An 18,476-nucleotide genomic window follows, 5' to 3' on the forward strand; every position below is an offset into this window, starting at 1 on the left:
GGCCTCCCACATCACTACCAATAAATAAACCTATTAACCCCTAAACCGCCACCCCCCACATCGCCAAAAACTAAATTAAACTATTAACCCCTAAACTTAACAACCCCCTAAATTTAAATTAAAATTACAAGATCCCTATCTTAAAATAAATAAAAACTTACCTGAGAAGTTTAAACTATAAATTAAACTAACATTACTATTATACTAAAATTAAATAACTACAAATTAAATTAATTAAATTACACATTAAAAAAACCTAACCCTACTAAAAAAATATTAAATCTACAGTTAAAAAAAATAAAAATTACAAATTACAAAAAATAAAAAATACTAAATTACCAAAAATTAAAAAATACTAAATTACAAAAAATAACAAGCAAAATTATCCAAAATAAAAACAATTATACCTAATCTAATAGCCTTAAAAGGGCCTTTTGTAGGGTATTGCCCTAAAGAAATCAGCTCTTTTCCCTGTAAAAAAATACAAAGACCCCCCAACAGTAAAATCCACCACCCAACCAACCCCCCAAAATAAAAAAACCTAACTCTAAAAAAAACCTAAGCTACCCATTGCCCTGAAAAGGGCATTTGTATGTGCATTGCCCTTAAAAGGGCATTCCACTATTTTTCTTGCCCTTAAAAGGGCATTCAGCTTTTTTTGAAATACCCCAAACCCTAACCTAAAAAAAAACATCCCAAAAAACCTTAAAAAAACCTAACACTAACCCCTCTTTAGGTACTCACAGTTGTTGAAGTCCGACTTGAAAGATCTTCACACAGGCGGATCCATCTTCATCCATCATGGGACTGGCATCTTCTTCATCCCTGCGAAGGTGGAGCGGCCGATGAGCAGAGGCGGAGGTCCAATGCGGAGGTCCATCTATCCGACGTGGAGGTCCTCTTCCTGCAATCATCCGCCACACACACTGAGGGGGATATTTATCAAGCCATGAACCCACAAATACGCTGGAATTCCACAGAGTAATTGTGGCAAGCTTGATTCGACCTAGTTATCAAACCCTACAGACCGGCAAAAGTTAAAATTTGTGACGTAACATACGATCCGCCGGTCTCAATCCGACACAGATCGATGCTTACATCATTACAGATGTTCCAAATACACATTTGGCACTATTTAACTTTTTTAAAGTTATCAAATAGTTAACCGGTATGCTTGCGGCTATTCCGGCTTAGCATACCTGGTTTTCAATCCGCCACCCTGGAGGCCGGGGATGCCATAGGAATCAATGGGAGTCTGAAAGCAGCGAAAGCTTACACCTAACACCTTAACATGTACCCCGAGTCTAAACACCCCTAATCTGCCGCCCCGATATCGCCGCAACCTACATAAACTTATTAACCCCTATTCCGCCGCTCCCGGACCCTGCCGCAACTAAATAAAGTTATTAACCCCTATCCCAGGAAGGATACATTGAGATTTCTCTTGTTTTCAAGTATGTCCTGGGTCCACAAAACATTGCATGATACGATAGGGTACAATAAATTACAAAAACAATATTAATACATAATATATGCAAAATTTAACATAGAACAGGTAGGAAATATATAATCAACCATGACAGGTGCATTCTGTTTTGAGATATGCAGAAAGGGATCTCTTAAAGGATTTTATGCTTTTGTGGTGCTCTGTAGGAAAAGGAGGATCGAGCTGCTTTCTTTTTGTATGGAGGCAGACTAAATAATGTGCTTGTACTGGCTCGGAGTTTATGGGAGGTGGGAACAGCCGGGGAGAGCATTCTGCTCAGGTAGAGTGGGAGCTTCCCAGAAAAGCTCTTAAACACAAGGCTGGAAAATTGGAGGGTGCATCTGGATTCCAGCGACAGCCAGTTTAATTCTTCTAGCATGTCACAATGGTGGGTCCTGTAGTTACATTGTAGCACAAAGCGGCAGAACAAGTTATACAGTGTATTAAGTTTATTAAGGTGAGTTTGCGGTGCAGGTGCATATACTACATCCCCCTAATCCATGATTGGCATCATCATTTGCTGTACAATCTTTTCCTTTACTGTAGGGTAGTGATGTCGCGAATAGTTCGCCGGCGAATAGTTCCCGGCGAACATAGCATGTTCGCGTTCGCCACGGCGGGCGAACATATGCAATGTTCGATCCGCCCCCTATTCGTCATCATTGAGTAATACTTTGACCCTGTACCTCACAGTCAGCAGACACATTCCAGCCAATCAGCAGCAGACCCTCCCTCCCAGACCCTCCTACCTCCTGGACAGCATCCATTTTAGATTCATTCGGAAGCTGCATTGTTAGTGAGAGGAGGGACAGTGTAGCTGCTGCTGAGTTAATAGGGAAATCGATAGCTAGGCTAGTGTATTCAGTGTCCACTACAGTCCTGAAGGACTCATCTGATCTCTGCTGTAAGGACAGCACCCCAAAAATCCCTTTTTAGGGCTAGAACATCAGTCTGCTTTTTTTTTTCCTGTGTAATCTAATTGCAGTTGCCTGCCTGCCAGCGTGTGTGTCAGACTCACAGCGTATACTGTGCCCACTTGCCCAGTGCCACCACTCATATCTGGTGTAACAGTAGTGTAGATTTAAAAAAAACAACACTTTTTTGACTGTGTTAAATAATAGCAGTCAGTTTCCTTCACACGTGTGCGTTTCAGGGCCTGCCTGCCAGGGCACAGTGTCACCCCAGTGCAACTCATATCTGGTGTAACAGTAGTGTAGATTTAAAAAAAAAAACACTTTTTTGACTGTGTTAAATAATATCAGTCAGTTTCCTTCACACGTGTGCGTTTCAGTGCCTGCCAGGGCACAGTGTCACTACAGTGCAACTCATATCTGGTGTAACAGTAGCGTAGATTTAAAAAAAAAAACACTTTTTTTTACTGTGTTAAAAAATAGCAGTCAGTTTCCTTCACACATGTACGTTTCAGGGCCTGCCTGCCAGGGCACAGTGTCACCCCAGTGCAACTCATATCTGGTGTAACAGTAGTGTAGATTAAAAAAAAAAAACACTTTTTTGACTGTGTTAAGTAATAGCAGTCAGTTTCCTTCACACATGTGCGTTTCAGTGCCTGCCTGCCAGGGCACAGTGTCACCCCAGTGCAACTCATATCTGGTGTAACAGTAGTGTAGATTTAAAAAAAACAACACTTTTTTGACTGTGTTAAATAATAGCAATCAGTTTCCTTCACACGTGTGCGTTTCAGGGCCTGCCTTTCAGGGCACAGTGTCACCCCAGTGCAACTCATATCTGGTGTAACAGTAGTGTACTTTTAAAAAAAAACAACACTGATAGGGGACGTAACAGGGATTAAACTGATAAGAATAGAACTACTTAACACACCACTCCTATCTGGTGGCACATTAGATTGCACGCGCAGTGCCCCAAATTTGAAGTAGGAGGACCGACCAAGAATCTTTTTCCATCTCCCGGTTCATAAAATCGATGCAATATACACGTCCCCTGATAGGGGACGTAACAGGGATTAAACTGATAGGAATAGAACTACTTAACACACCACTCCTATCTGGTGGCACATTAGATTGCATGCGCAGTGCCCCAAATTTGAAGTAGGAGGACCGACCAAGAATCTTTTTCCATCTCCCGGTTCCTAAAATTGATGCCATATACACGTCCCCTGATAGGGGACGTAACAGGGATTAAACTGATAAGAATAGTACTACTTAACACACCACTCCTATCTGGTGGCACATTAGATTGCACGCGCAGTGCCCCACATTTGAAGTAGGAGGACCAACCAAGAGTCTTTTTCCATCTCCCGGTTCCTAAAATCGATGCCATATACACGTCCCCTGATAGGGGACGTAACAGGGATTAAACTGATAAGAATAGAACTACTTAACACACCACTCCTATCTGGTGGCACATTAGATTGCACGCACAGTTCCCCAAATTTGAAGTAGGAGGACCAACAAAGCATATTTTTCCATCTCCCGGTTCCTAAACTCGATGCCATATACACGTCCCCTGATAGGGGACGTAACAGGGATTAAACTGATAGGAATAGTACTACTTAACACACCTTATAATAACGCAGAGAGAGGCAACGCAGAGAGAGGAGTCTGAAGAAGAGGAGTCAGAGGAGGAAGGTGGCTTTGAGGAGGTGGAAGACCAAACACAGCAGGCGTCCCAGGGGGCTTGTTGTCACCTTTCAGGGACCCTTGGTGTTGTACGTGGCTGGGTGGAGGAAGAGACCTTCAATGACATCAGTGAGGACAAGTAACGGGACATGGCTAGCTTGGTATCCAACCTTGTGCAAATGGGGAGTTTGCAGTTGTGCAAATGGACTGTTTGCGGTTGTTTGCGGTGCGTTAAAGGGACAGTCTAGGCCAAAATAAACTTTCATGATTCAGGTAGAGCAAAAAATTTTAAACAATTTTCCAATTTACTTTTATCACCAATTTTGCTTTGTTCTCTTGGTATTCTTAGTTGAAAGCTTAACCTAGGAGGTTCATATGCTAATTTCTTAGACCTTGAAGCCCACCTCTTTCAGATTGCATTTTAACAGTTTTTCACCACTAGAGGGTGTTAGTTCACGTATTTCATATAGATAACACTGTGCTCGTGCACGAGAAGTTATCTGGGAGCAGGCACTGTTTGGCTAGACTGCAAGTCTGTCAAAAGAACTGAAAAAGGGGCAGTTTGCAGAGGCTTAGATACAAGATAATCACAGAGGTTAAAAGTATATTATTATAAATGTGTTAGTTATGCAAAACTGGGAAATGGGTAATAAAGGGATTATCTATCTTTTAAAACAATAAAAATTCTGGTGTAGACTGTCCCTTTAAACGGGGAGTTTGGTCTGTCACTGTGAAGCGGGCGTAACCCTTACACTACCTGATCGATACAACATCATACCTGATGTTTTAAAGCACGTTATTCCAAACAATTTAGGAATGTTAGGTGATTTATGCCCTTTATGGATTAAAACGAGACTCTGCATCAACTATGTAATTTTCCATGGGAGTTTTGCCATGGATCCCCCTCCGGCATGCCACAGTCCAGGTGTTAGTCCCCTTGAAACAACTTTTCCATCACTATTGTGGCCAGAAAGAGTCCCTGTGGGTTTTAAAGTTCGCCTGCCTATTGAAGTCTATGGCGGTTCGCCCGGTTCGCCCGTTCGCAAACAGTTGTGGAAGTTTGCGTTCCCCGTTCGCAAACCCAAATTTTTAGGTTCGCAACATCACTACTGTAGGGCTGAGGCAGGATTTGTTTCTGTACAGGGCACCTAGTTTTGTTGGAGTTTAGATGCAATTATTTCTATGTGGAGGCCAAAAGATAGATTGGGGTCTAACAACATACCCAAGTATTTGAAAGAGTTGACTGCGGTCAGTGTGCAATTTGATTTTGTTTTGATGCGTAAATAGGAATTTTGTAGTTTGTGTAATTTAGGTCCCGTTCCAAAGATCCTTGTGACAGTTTTGTCAGTGTTTAGGAAGAGTTTGTTTTTTGAGATCCACTTTTCTACCTCTGTGAACTGGTCTTGGAGCACTGCCTCAAGATGCGGCAGATCGGATTTGTTTGCATAGATTACCATGTTGTCTGCGTACATGTGCACAGTTGAGGATTTGCAGACATTTGGCAGATCATTTATGAATAATGTGAATAGTAGGGGGCCGAGAATGGAACCTTGGGGAACACCACACGTGACTGGGAGAGGGAGGGAGTCATTGTCAGAAATGGAGACATACTGTGATTGATCCGATACATATGATCGAAACCAGGATAGCGGAGAATCACCAGTACCTGAGTTTTTTAGTTTGTGCAGTAGTATGTCGTGGTCTACTGTGTCAAAGGCCTTTGCAAAATTAAGGAAAATTGCTCCAGTTAGGTCTCCTTGTTCCATGCCAGTTTGGATGTCGTTGCAAACTTTTAGGAGAGCAGTTGTAGTGGAGTGATTTGGGCGAAAACCTGATTGAACAGGGGTCAGATAGTTAGATTGTTGGTAATACTCACATAGTTGCGTATGGACGCATTTTTCTAAGATTTTTGACAATACTGGGAGCAATGATATTGGGCGATAGTTAGTAACCAAGGTTAACTCACCACTTTTATGGATAGGCACTACTCTTGCAGTCTTCCAAAGTTTGGGTATGTTAGCAGACACCAAGGATTCATTAATTAGGGTAGTGACAGGTTTAGCAATTGCCAGCACACTGAGCTTCAACAACATTGCTGGGATTTGATCAGGTCCAGACTGGTTTTTCATTTTTAGATTATTAAGGTGTTTCTTAACGACATTGATGGGTGCAGATCTAAAATTGAACTTCTCTATATTGGGTCTTTGCAGATTTAGCGGGGCCAGATCCACATTTGTAGTTTCAGGATGCGTATCATTTATTAGTTTGTCAATCAGGGTGGTGGAGCATCCGACAAAATAATTGATAAAGGCATTTGCTACTTCTAAGGGACCCCGCCGCAACTAAATAAAGTTATTAACCCCTATCCCGCTGCTCCTGGATCCCGCCGCAACTAAATAAAGTAATTAACCCCTATCCTGCTGCTCCTGGACTCCGCCGCAACCTAAATAAAGTTATTAACCTCTAAACCCCTGGCCTCCCACATCACTATCATTAACTAAACCTATTATTTATATATTTATTTATTTATAAAATATTTTACCAGGAAGGATACATTGAGATTTCTCTTGTTTTCAAGTATGTCCTGGGTCCACAAAACATTGCATGATACGATAGGGTACAATAAATTACAAAAACAATATTAATACATAATATATGCAATATTTAACATAGAGCAGGTAGGAAATATATAATCAACCATAATAGGTGCAATCTGTTTTGAGATATGCATAAAGGGATCTCTTAAAGGATTTTAGGTTTTTGTGGTGCTCTGTAGGAAAAGGAGGATCAAGCTGCTTTCTTTTTGTATGGAGGCAGACTAAATAATGTGCTTGTACTGGATCGGAGTTTATGGGAGGTGGGAACAGCCGGGGAGAGCATTCTGCTCAGGTAGGGTGGGAGCTTCCCAGAAAAGCTCTTAAACACAATGCTGGAAAGATGGAGGGTGCATCTGGATTCCAGCGACAGCCAGTTTAATTCTTTTAGCATGTCACAATGGTGGGTCCTGTAGTTACATTGTAGCACAAAGTGTCAGAACGAGTTATACAGTGTATTAAGTTTATTAAGGTGAATTTGCAGTGCAGGTGCATATACTACATCCCCATAATCCATGATTGGCATCAGCATTTGCTGTACAATCTTTTCCTTTACTGTAGGGCTGAAGCAGGATTTGTTTCTGTACAGGGCACCTAGTTTTGTTGGAGTTTAGATGCAATTATTTCTATGTGGAGGCCAAAAGATAGCCAACATACCCAAGTATTTGAAAGAGTTGACTTCGGTCAGTGTGCAATTTGATTTAGTTTTGATGCGTAAATAGGAATTTTGTAGTTTGTGTAATGTAGGTCCCATTCCAAAGATCATTGTGACAGTTTTGTCAGTGTTTAGGAAGAGTTTGTTTTTTGAGATCCACTTTTCTACCTCTGTGAACTGGTCTTGGAGCACTGCCTCAAGCTGCGGCAGATCGGATTTGTTTGCATAGATTACCATGTTGTCTGCGTATATGTGCACAGTTGAGGATTTGCAGACATTTGGCAGATCATTTATGAATAATGTGAATAGTAGGGGGCCGAGAATGGAACCTTGGGGAACACCACATGTGACTGGGAGAGGGAGGGAGTCATTGTCAGAAATGGAGACATACTGTGATCGATCCGATACATATGATCGAAACCAGGATATCGGAGAATCACCAGTACCTGAGTTTTTTAGTTTGTGCAGTAGTATGTCGTGGTCTACTGTGTCAAAGGCCTTTGCAAAATCAAGGAAATTTGCTCCAGTTAGGTCTCCTTGTTCCATGCCAGTTTGGATGTTGTTGCAAACTTTTAGGAGGGCAGTTGTAGTGGAGTGATTTGGGCGAAAACCTGATTGAACAGGGGTCAGATAGTTAGATTGTTGGTAATACTCACATAGTTGCGTATGGACGCATTTTTCTAAGATTTTTGACAATACTGGGAGCAAAGATATTGGGCGATAGTTAGTAACCAAGGTTAACTCACCACTTTTATGGATAGGCACTACTCTTGCAGTCTTCCAAAGTTTGGGTATGTAACCAGACACCAAGGATTCGTTAATTAGGGTAGTGACAGGTTTAGTAGCAATTGCCGGCACACTGAGCTTCAACAACATTGCTGGGATTTGATCAGGTCCAGACTGATTTTTAATTTTTAGATTATTAAGGTGTTTCTTAACGACATTGATGGGTGCAGGTCTAAAATTGAACTTCTCTATATTGGGTCTTTGCAGATTTAGCGGGGCCAGATCCACATTTGTAGTTTCAGGATGTGTGCCATTTATTAGTTTGTCAATCAGGGTGGTGGAGCATCCGACAAAATAATTGATAAAGGCATTTGCTACTTCTAAGGGAAGTTGCAGGGTTTGGTTGTCCACTTTGACCTTTGGAGGGTTGGGAGTGGATTTGGGGAGTGTGTAAGTTATTTATAAATTTCCAAAACTTTCTAGGGTTTGATATGATATGGTTCAGATTTTCACAGAAATATTGGGCCTTGGCCAATTTTGTTTGTTTAATGCATTAGTTTTGCCATTGTCTATATACACAGTGATCGTTCATAGAGCCAGTATGCTTGTACTTTGAGCACAAAGAATCCAGAAACTGGTACATTTGAATGAGGTCAGCTTTTACTCTCACCTTACGCAACAGGGCATGCAAATTCCAAACATGTAGGAGTTCGGACTGAAAGAATTCAACTGCAGAGTCTAAATCTGGAATTAGGTTTAATCTGTTCCAGGGGAGGTTCTTGATGTCATTTAGAAATGATTGAAGATTACATTTTATTAAGGACCTGGTGATTTTAACCTTGGGAGAGGATTAAGTAGCCTTTATATTGCGCACACAGTACACTAAGCCATGGTCACTGAAACTGTTAGGGAGAACACCTGCCTCCTGGATTCGGTCAGGAGAAGTGGAGAGAATCCAATCGAGCAGGTTGTGGTTATGGCTTTTAATGTTTATGCGAGTTGGAGAGGAGATTAATTGTGTTAGCTGCAAAGTCTTAAATGGTGAGCAAGAACTATTGTTTTTAGGATTCAGCCAATCAGTATTAAATTCACCAAAGACCAAAAGTTCACTTTTTGGGTTTGAGCTATGGTTTCACTAAAGAGATGAGCTATGTCAGAAAGGGAATGCACAGGGGAGCTAGGTGGGTGGTAGATTCTGGCAACAATGATTGATTTACTGCAGGGAATATCAATTGTGCCAAAAAAGAAATCAAAGGTGGCAGGAGAGCTAAATTTTTGTAAGGGGGTGTACTTTATGGAATTGTCAACATAAATTACAATGCCACCTCCTCTTTTTGCTCTGTCATTTCTATGGTATGAATACCCATGTATTGCAATGGCAGAGATGTATTTTTGCAGTTAGCCACGATTCAGAGATCCCAATGATGTTGGGCTTGTAATGTGAACACCATGCCTGCAGTGCATCAATTTTTTTAGTAAGCTGTGGATATTACAGTGCACAAAGGAGAGGCATTTTTTAGCTGGAAGGCTAGGGATGGAATTTGTTGGTGGACCAGGGTTAGACTCTACATCATTTGCAAGAGCAAGTAATATAAGGAATAGGAATTTTGACATCATTTTTGTTTGGCCATGTAGTGAATGGGATACTTTATAATTTGGTGAGGTGGGGGTAGGGGGACTGTTTTTAATAACTCTCCACCAGCACTCAGCAGATAAGTTATGGGAACAGAGCAGGCCATGGTGTATGATAATTTGTTTTCCAGTTTGAGGTGTGTGCTTATGGCGGTAGTGATGTGAACAAAATTGGAGTGAGAAAAGGGTTATCACGAATAACAGTATGGTCATATTTAGATTCATGTTAGTTGTATGAGGTGTGTAGATGAAAGTAAAACACAAATATTAAAAAATAAATAAAAAGTATATAATATTGATATGTGGTATATAGCTACTTGTAGGGAGAGAGGTTATGTATTCTGTAGGGTTAACTGAATGGATGGATGTGCTGATCAATATTTGCACCTGTCATTTCAGGAGAATGAAAGTTGTGTGGTTTAACCCCTAAACCGCCAGCCCCCCACATCACCATAAACTAAATTAAGCTATTAACTCCGAAACCTAACAACCCGCTAACTTTACATTAAAATGACAACATCCCTATCTTATAATAAATTGAAACTTACCTGTAGAATTAAAATTAACTATATTAAACTATTAATTAACCTTCCCTAACTATTATACTAAAATTACATTAAACTAGCAATTAAATTAACTATATTACATATTAAAAAACCCTAACCCTACTCAAATTAATTTAAATCCACTATTAAAAATTACTAAATTACCCAAAAAAATAAACGCTAAGTTACAAAAAATAAAAAAACACTAAATTAAAAAAAAAAAAAAACCACAGTATCATTTAGTCGTCGGATGAAAACAGAAGAGAATGCTCCGTGTCGGATGTCTTGAAGTTGGAGCCGCTCTACTCCGGATGGATGAAGATGAAGGTATTGTATTTTTTTTTTACAGGTAAAAGAGCTGATTACTTTGGGGCAATTTGTAATTTAGTATAGGGTAGGGATTTTTATTATTTTGGAGGGCTTTTATATTTTGTTAGGGGGATTAGATTAGGTGTAATTAGTTTTAAAAAACTTGTAAATATTTTATTATTTTCTGTAATTTAGTGTTGTGTACTTTAGTTTATTTTATTTAATTGTAATTAATTTAATTTAATGTAGGGAATTAATTTAATTATAGTGTAGTGTTAGGTGTAATTGTAACAAGTTAGGATTTATTTTACAGGTAAATTTGAATTTATTTTAACTAGGTAGCTATTAAATAGTTAATAACTATTTAATAACTATTGCACCTAGAAATACAAAGTTGCCTGTAAAATAAAAATAAACCCTAAGCTTGCTACAATGTAACTATTAGTTATATTGTAGCTAGCTTATGGTTAATTTTATAGGTAAGTATTTAGTTTTAAATAGGAATAAATTAGTTAATTGTAGTTATTTTATTTAGATGTATTTAAATTATATTTAAGTTAGGGGGGTGTTAGGGTTAGAGTTATATTTAGGGGTTAATACATTTAATATAGTGGCGGCGACATTGGGGATGGCAGATTAGGGGTTAATAAATGTAGGTAGGTGGCGGCGATGTTAGGGACGGCAGATTAGGGGTTAATAAAATGTAACTAGTGTTTGCGATGCGGGAGTATGGCAGTTTAGGAGTTAATAACTTTATTATAGTGGCGGCAACGTTGTGGGCAGCAGATTAGGGGTTAATAAGTGTAGTTAGGTTGCGGCGACATTGAAGGTGGCAGATTAGGGGTTAATATTATAATGTAGGTTTTTGGCGATGTTGGGGGCGGCAGATTAGGGGTTCATAAGTATAATCTAGGTGGCGGTGGTGTCCGGAGCGGCAGATTAGGGGTTAATAATATAATACAGGTGTCGGCAATGTCGGGGGCGGCAGATTAGTGGTTAATGAGTGTAAGATTAGGGGTGTTTAGACTCGGGGTTCATGTTAGGGTGTTAGGTGTAGACATAACTTTTATTTCCCCATAGGAATCAATGGGGCTGCGTTAGGAGCTGAATGCTGCTTTTTTGCAAGTGTTAGTTTTTTTTTTTCCAGCCGGCTCTGCCCCATTGATTCCTTTGGGGAAATCGTGCACAAGCACGTTTAGCCAGTTCACCGCTACCGTAAGCAGCGCTGGTATTGAGGTGAGATGTGGAGCAAAATTTTGCTCTCCACTCACTTTTCTGCGGCTAACGACGGGTTTAAAAAAAAACATAATACCAGCGTTACTGTAGGTGAGCGGTGAGCATAAACTGCTCGTTAGCCACGCACAGCTTTACCGACAAAACTCGTAATCTAGGTGTACGTTTTTAGTTTTTTGTACTACATCATAGGTTTTTTTACTGCTTTTAATTTACCTGTTTGTGTATTACCATAAATATAACACCTTAAAGGCGTGTCTTTACACGCCATTGGTGATTATGTCAATGTATTTTTCCTATTGGCTCTTTTAAAAGTCGGTTACAGGGGGCGGAGCCTACAGCTGTAGAGACAGGACGTGTCTTGTGGGAGCTCCTGGTTCTACTATAGAGTTTTATGCTATATTTTGTTGATTTTCCTCTACAAAATTCCTCAACCTGTAGATGGGGTCAGAGGATTACTACAAGATTCAAGAAATTGACAATCCTGGGGGAAACTCTCTGGATTGACCTCTCTGTTTAAGTTCTGCAGCTAGGCCTCAAGGCTGTCAGATTCATACAGTGTCTGACAGTTTTTGGAGCCGGGGCTTTTGCATATTCCCCCCCCCCCCCCTGGGAGACTGGGGTTACGAGTAGTACTATTTACTACACATCATTCATACATACATCTACCTGTTTAACAACATGGAACCTGACACAGCTATACCAATCGAGGAGATTTGTAATCTCTTAAACGAACATTTCTTACAGCTCATGGAAAAGATGGCGGCAGCATGGGCTTACGAAGAAAACCTTGCTAACACTGAACCCGCTTTAATGAATACCAAACGAGCAGGGGACCCCAAGCCCTTCACACACTACGGGTATCTGAGCTCGCCTGCAACACAGCAAGACAGCAGAACCTTACTAAACAAGGTGCTGAAGATTGGTAAAGGGACCCAGAGAGGACTGTCGCATGTATCTCCCCAACAGCCGGGCAGGGGTTGGATCCTGCTTTCACACACAGTGGAGAGACAGATACCACTAAATTTGGAGCGGTCCCTATAATGCAGAACCCCCCACCCACTACAGGCACTCACTCAGCACAGCAGCAACGGTCCGCAATGGGTGGTAACCCTACGCTGCATAGGGGGTCAGTTGCTGGGAGGAAGAGGACACTTGTGGGGACTATATCTGCGCGAGTTGGCACTGCTCCGTCACCTCAGATGCCCCGGCCTCAGACAGCCAGAATGAGAGTGACCCGCCGAGTTGCGCGGATAGTTTGGCAACACGGGTCAAGCTTTAAAGCAATTTGTACCTCTGTGACACCCCCCAGATTGAAGGTCCGGAGTGGTCATGGAGACAAGCTGATGGTATTTAGCCGGCAGGCAGCGTTCCGGGGGGGCCATTGGGGAGGCTGGATCAGTCCCTGGGGATGCCTGAGTCGCTCACTACACGGAGGTTTGCTGACAGCGACTAAGAACAAGTCTAAGAACACTTCTGGTAACAAAGACTCTGCACATGGAAGCCTGCTTTACAAAGCCGGTATAGGTTGAGGCCATTTATGCTATGGATTGTCCTTCGGGCTCTTACAGATCCCCCATATCGTAGGCCACAGGCTCTCAGCATCAAATGTTTATGTTTCTGGGTATGGACCGGTCTGACCATTGTCTGCTGGACTTTCTAACGATTAATCACTTGATATTTATGCCTGGCATAATGTTAGTCTGTATTACCTTTTTTACAGCCTACAATATGTAATATACAATATACTGTTGACATACAGATATTTCATAACGCTTACTATGAACTGAAGGTACACAATTTATTAGAGTTACACAGATGTTCTCAGCCTTTCCTATAATCCTCAGAGGTCTATGCATATCCATGTGCTTATTTCTGTACATTTTTAATGTTTGTGTCTGTTCCTAATTTCGTAATAAGTGTGCCATTATCCCTGTCAGCTTGAGGCAGTCAGTTCTGTCAACCTACTAACAGGACTATATGTTATTATTTATGATTGTTGGGTAAACCCCCCCCCCCCTTTTAATATTCAGCAATGTGTAGTCAGTTATTATTTCTGCATAGGGTTCCAAACATAGCATATTTGCCTTGTTAATTGTCTGAGCTTACGGGTATGCCCTCCTACTTAGATCTCAGCTGAGATGATACCATCCTGCTACATTCCATCCTGTTGCGCACCTCTGGTTTCACATATCTTACTGCGCTATTAATCTCCATTATTACTACACAGTCACCAGTGTAAAGGTTTACTCAGAGCAGAGGGAAATGGACACCCATTCTTTTGTTATTACCTATTTAATCAGTATTGGGTGGTTTTAGTTCATGTTCATGTTTGTTCCATTGTTGTATCTGCACATTACAAGTGACACCAAACTGTTCTTATCATTGTATAAAATTTGTCTTCAATCTAACAGCATTAATTAATAAGAGGGTCCAAAAGTGGCCTATTCATATATTAGGAGATATATATCATTATAAAATATGAGGTTTCAATTAGTTTTGCCTACTCTTAACTTTTATGAAGTCATGATAATGTGTATATATATATTATGTTTCCCATGTGGGGTGAGCATTGTACCTACATATATACTTGCTCTCTTCCTTATATTTTGTGTTGTTTTTACTTCTGTGTTCGTATGGCAACCTTTTATCTGCTATGTAATTGTTTTTCATACCTCAATAAAAAAAATTTGAAAAAAAAAAAAAAAGTCGGTTACAGCCGCTATTCACTCTTGAAAAAGTCTGAGCATTCTCAGATGAAACACGTAGAGTTTCTAGTTTCAACTGCATAAACCTGGATAGCCTGGAGGCGTTCACTATATCTGACTCTAGACTTGGTTTTTATACTGCTGAGGTGGAGAAGACAGATAATAGAGACTTCCATCTGTTCCTAGGTCTGGAGTATATGCCATCTCTATACCGCATTGGTTTTTTCCACTGCTTGTATTGTTTGATTTCTTGTGAGTAGCCATTTGTGTATGCACACTTACGTCCTATTAAATATTGTTTCACTTGAGTCGGGCTTTGCCTGTCTTTCTTGTCTCATTCCAGTGCTTCCTTGTTTTTGATGGGATTGGAAAATACCCATCTGTTTCACAGGCTGCAGACGGCTGTATGGAAGGAGTTCCTGTGAGGTTCTGAGTTCCGGTAATATTACACGGGAGAAAACTTCCTAACACAGTTTCCATTTCCATTTCCCATTGTGGATAACTGGCTTTTTTCATCTACACCCCTGACAACCCTTGGTTTGCCAGCGCCAAATACTGGTACTCTTTGTTTATACTGGGGGTACCATTGCATTCCTATTGGCTGAAAATGTTAAATTAGACAATAGGAATCAGTGCTGCTAGAATCCTATTGGCTGTTAAAATCAGCCAATAGGATTTAAGCAGCTCTAATTCCTATTGGCTGATTTAATATTTTTCAGCCGATAGGAATGCAATGGTACCCCCAGTATAAAAGGGATACCTTGCATATGAATCCTCAGGGTACGGCATATGATCGCATGGAGAGGACCTCCACATCAGATAGATGGACCTCCACCTTGGATCTTCACATGGACCTCCGCCTCCACGCATCAACAGCTCTACCTCCGCAGGGATGAAGAAGATGCTGGTCCCGTGATGGATGAAGATGGATCCGCCTGGATGAAGATGGAGCCGCTGTGATGAAGATCATTCAAGCCAGACTTCAGCAACTGTGAATACCTAAAGAGGGGTTAGTGTTAGTTTTTTGGGGTGTTTTTTTTTTTCAGATTAGGGTTTAGACTATTTAAAAAAGAGCTGAATGCCCTTTTAAGGGCAAGAAAAATAGCATACAAATGCCCTTTTCAGGGCAATGGGTAGACTAGTTGTTTTCATTTAGGTTTTTTATTTTGTGGGTTTGGGGGGTGTGGATTTGAAATGTTAGGGGGTGTTTGTTTTAATTTTTTAGAAAAATAGCTGATTTCTTTAGGGCAATGTCCTACAAAAGGCCCTTTTAAGGGCTATTGTTAGTTTATAATAGATTAGGATTCTTTTATTTTGGGGTGTTTTTTTAAAACGGGGTATTAGAATAGGATTAATTTTTATTATTTTGGATAATTCATTTGGTATTTTGTTTAATGTTTTAAATAGCTATTATTTAGTTAATAATTGTAACTTTAATTTAGCTCTATTTTAATTATGTTAAAGTTAGGGGGTGTTAGGTTTAGGGTTAGGGTTAAGGTTAGGGTTAGGTTTAGGGTTACGGTTAGGGTTAGGTTTTGGGATTAATATAGTTTAATTTAGGTTGTTGCAATGTAGGGGGCTGGCGGTTTAGGGGTTAATAGGTTTATTTAGTGGTAGTGATGTGGGAGGCCAGAGGTATAGGGGTTAATAACTTTATTTAGTGGCTGTGATGTTGGGTAGCGGCTGAATAGGGGTTAATATCTTTAGTATAGTGGCGGAGATATCGGGTGCGGCAGATTGGGGTTAATAGATTTATTTTGGAGGCGGCGATATCGGGAGCGGCAGATTAGGGGTTATTAACATTATGTAGGTGTCGGCAATGTCGGGGGCAGCGGATTAGGGGTGTTTAGACGTGGGGTTTATGTTAGGGTGTTTTTTTCCCCAATATACATCAATGGGGTTGCGTTACAGAGCTTTTCATTCCGCGATCGCAGGTGTTATTTTTTTCTCCAGTGATGTCTATGGGGAAAGCGTGCACAAGCAAAGCAGCGCTTGTATTTTCTGCGGTATGGAGCTCAATGCAACCATATCGCATGCACAAGGTGGCTTGTCAAAAACTTGTAATGACAGCGGTATGGAGGGTGAAATAACGCAACTTTTGTTGTAAACTTGTAATCTAGGTGTCTGTTATTAGTGCCAGTATTGGGAGTGGCAGATTAGTGGTTAATAACATTATGTAGGTGTCAGCGATGTCGGGGGCAGCAGATTAGGGGTGTTTAGACATGGGTTTTATGTTAGGGTGTTAGGTTTAAACTTAACATTTATTTCCCATAGACATCAACAGGGCTGCATTACGGAGCTTTTCATTGCGCAATCGCAGTTTTTCTAACACTCTCTCCCCATTGATGTCTATGGGGAAAGCGTGCACGAGCACGTCAAAGCAGCGCTTGTATTTTCTGCAGTATGGAGCTCAACGCAACCATATCACACTCACAAGGCGGCTTTCAAAAACTCGTAATGACAGCGCTATGGAGGGTGAAATAACAAAACTTGTAATCTAGGTGTCTGTTATTAGTGCCAATATTCACCAGGACTGCAGGATCAGACTCTGATCCCTCTTACAATTTATCAATACACAATATGCATAGCATAAGCAAACTGTTCTATTTAAGGAATCTGGATGACAAATAACCCTATCTTTCTGTTTCCTATGACCAACATCTGTCTTGGGCCAAGACTTGTATGAAGAGGAGGACTGGCAGCTTTTGGCCCGGGGGTTCAAATGCAACACAGTAGCCTGGGTATGGCAACTCCATCCATTTTTGATTTATATATATATTGAATTTATTGAATACATTTTCCACATTATAAAAGCCCAGAGAGTGCAGATATTCATCTTTGATTATACTTTCTATGTTCCTGTCACCCTGGCATGCTGCTAAAGAGGTGAGATTTCAAATCCACAGGGACTTTGAGATATTTATATAATGGCAACAGCACAATCTTTAAAAAAAACTTCTTCTTTATTTAGTACAATATCAGGATAAAAATATAGCGACGTTTCGAGCCTCTTGGGTCCTTTTTAAAAAAAAAAAAAAATTCTGTTTGTACAATTCACTGCAATGAACTAATTAACTAAGCCACACCCTATGCACAGATGGTATATAAGGGAGAAATCTGTTCTTAATCCATAGCATGAGGAAGGGCCCAAGAGGCTCGAAACGTCGCTATGTTTTTATCTTGATGTTGTACTAAATAAAGATTGTGCTGTTGCCATTATCTATTTTTTGGAATTATATATGGGAGGATGGCAGGCCTCCAAGGCAAACGTGCACTTTAAAGGCAAAATTGCAAAAAGTGATACTCCTTGAGAGAGAAAAAGGAAAATAGTGCTGGACTGTCTGCTATATTTGGTATATATATATATATATATATATATATATATATATATATATATATATATATATATATATATATATATATATATATAACAATAAATGCATGAACCTTTTTACAAGGTTTATATATACTTAGTATGTGAATAATTAGCATTTTATTGATACATATAATACAACATATGGCTTAATCCTTTTTGCAATTTTTAAACTGATGTTTGAGCTTTCATCCTTTTGGCTGATCCAATCAGCCAATAGGATTGAGTTTGCATTCTATTGGCTGATTGGAATTGCCAATAGAATGTGAGCTCAATCCGATTGGCTGATTGGATCAGCCAATATGATTTTTTCCACCTTAATTCTTATTGGCGGATAGAATTCTATCAGCCAATCGGAATGTAAGGGACGCCATCTAGGATGACGTCATTTAAAGGGAAACTTAATTGTTCAGAAGACGTCGGAAGAAGAGGATGCTCCGCGCAGGATGTCTTGAAGATGAAGCCGCTCCACGCCGGATGGATGAAGATAGAAGATGCCGTCTGGATGAAGACTTCTGCCGGCTTGATGAAGACTTCGGCCCGCTTGGAAAAAGACTTCTGCCGGCTTCGCTGAGGACTTCTGCCGCTTCATTGAGGATAAATGTCGGGTCTTCAAAA

Source organism: Bombina bombina, chromosome 6 (genome assembly GCF_027579735.1).
Source record: "Bombina bombina isolate aBomBom1 chromosome 6, aBomBom1.pri, whole genome shotgun sequence".
Lineage (NCBI taxonomy): Eukaryota > Metazoa > Chordata > Amphibia > Anura > Bombinatoridae > Bombina > Bombina bombina.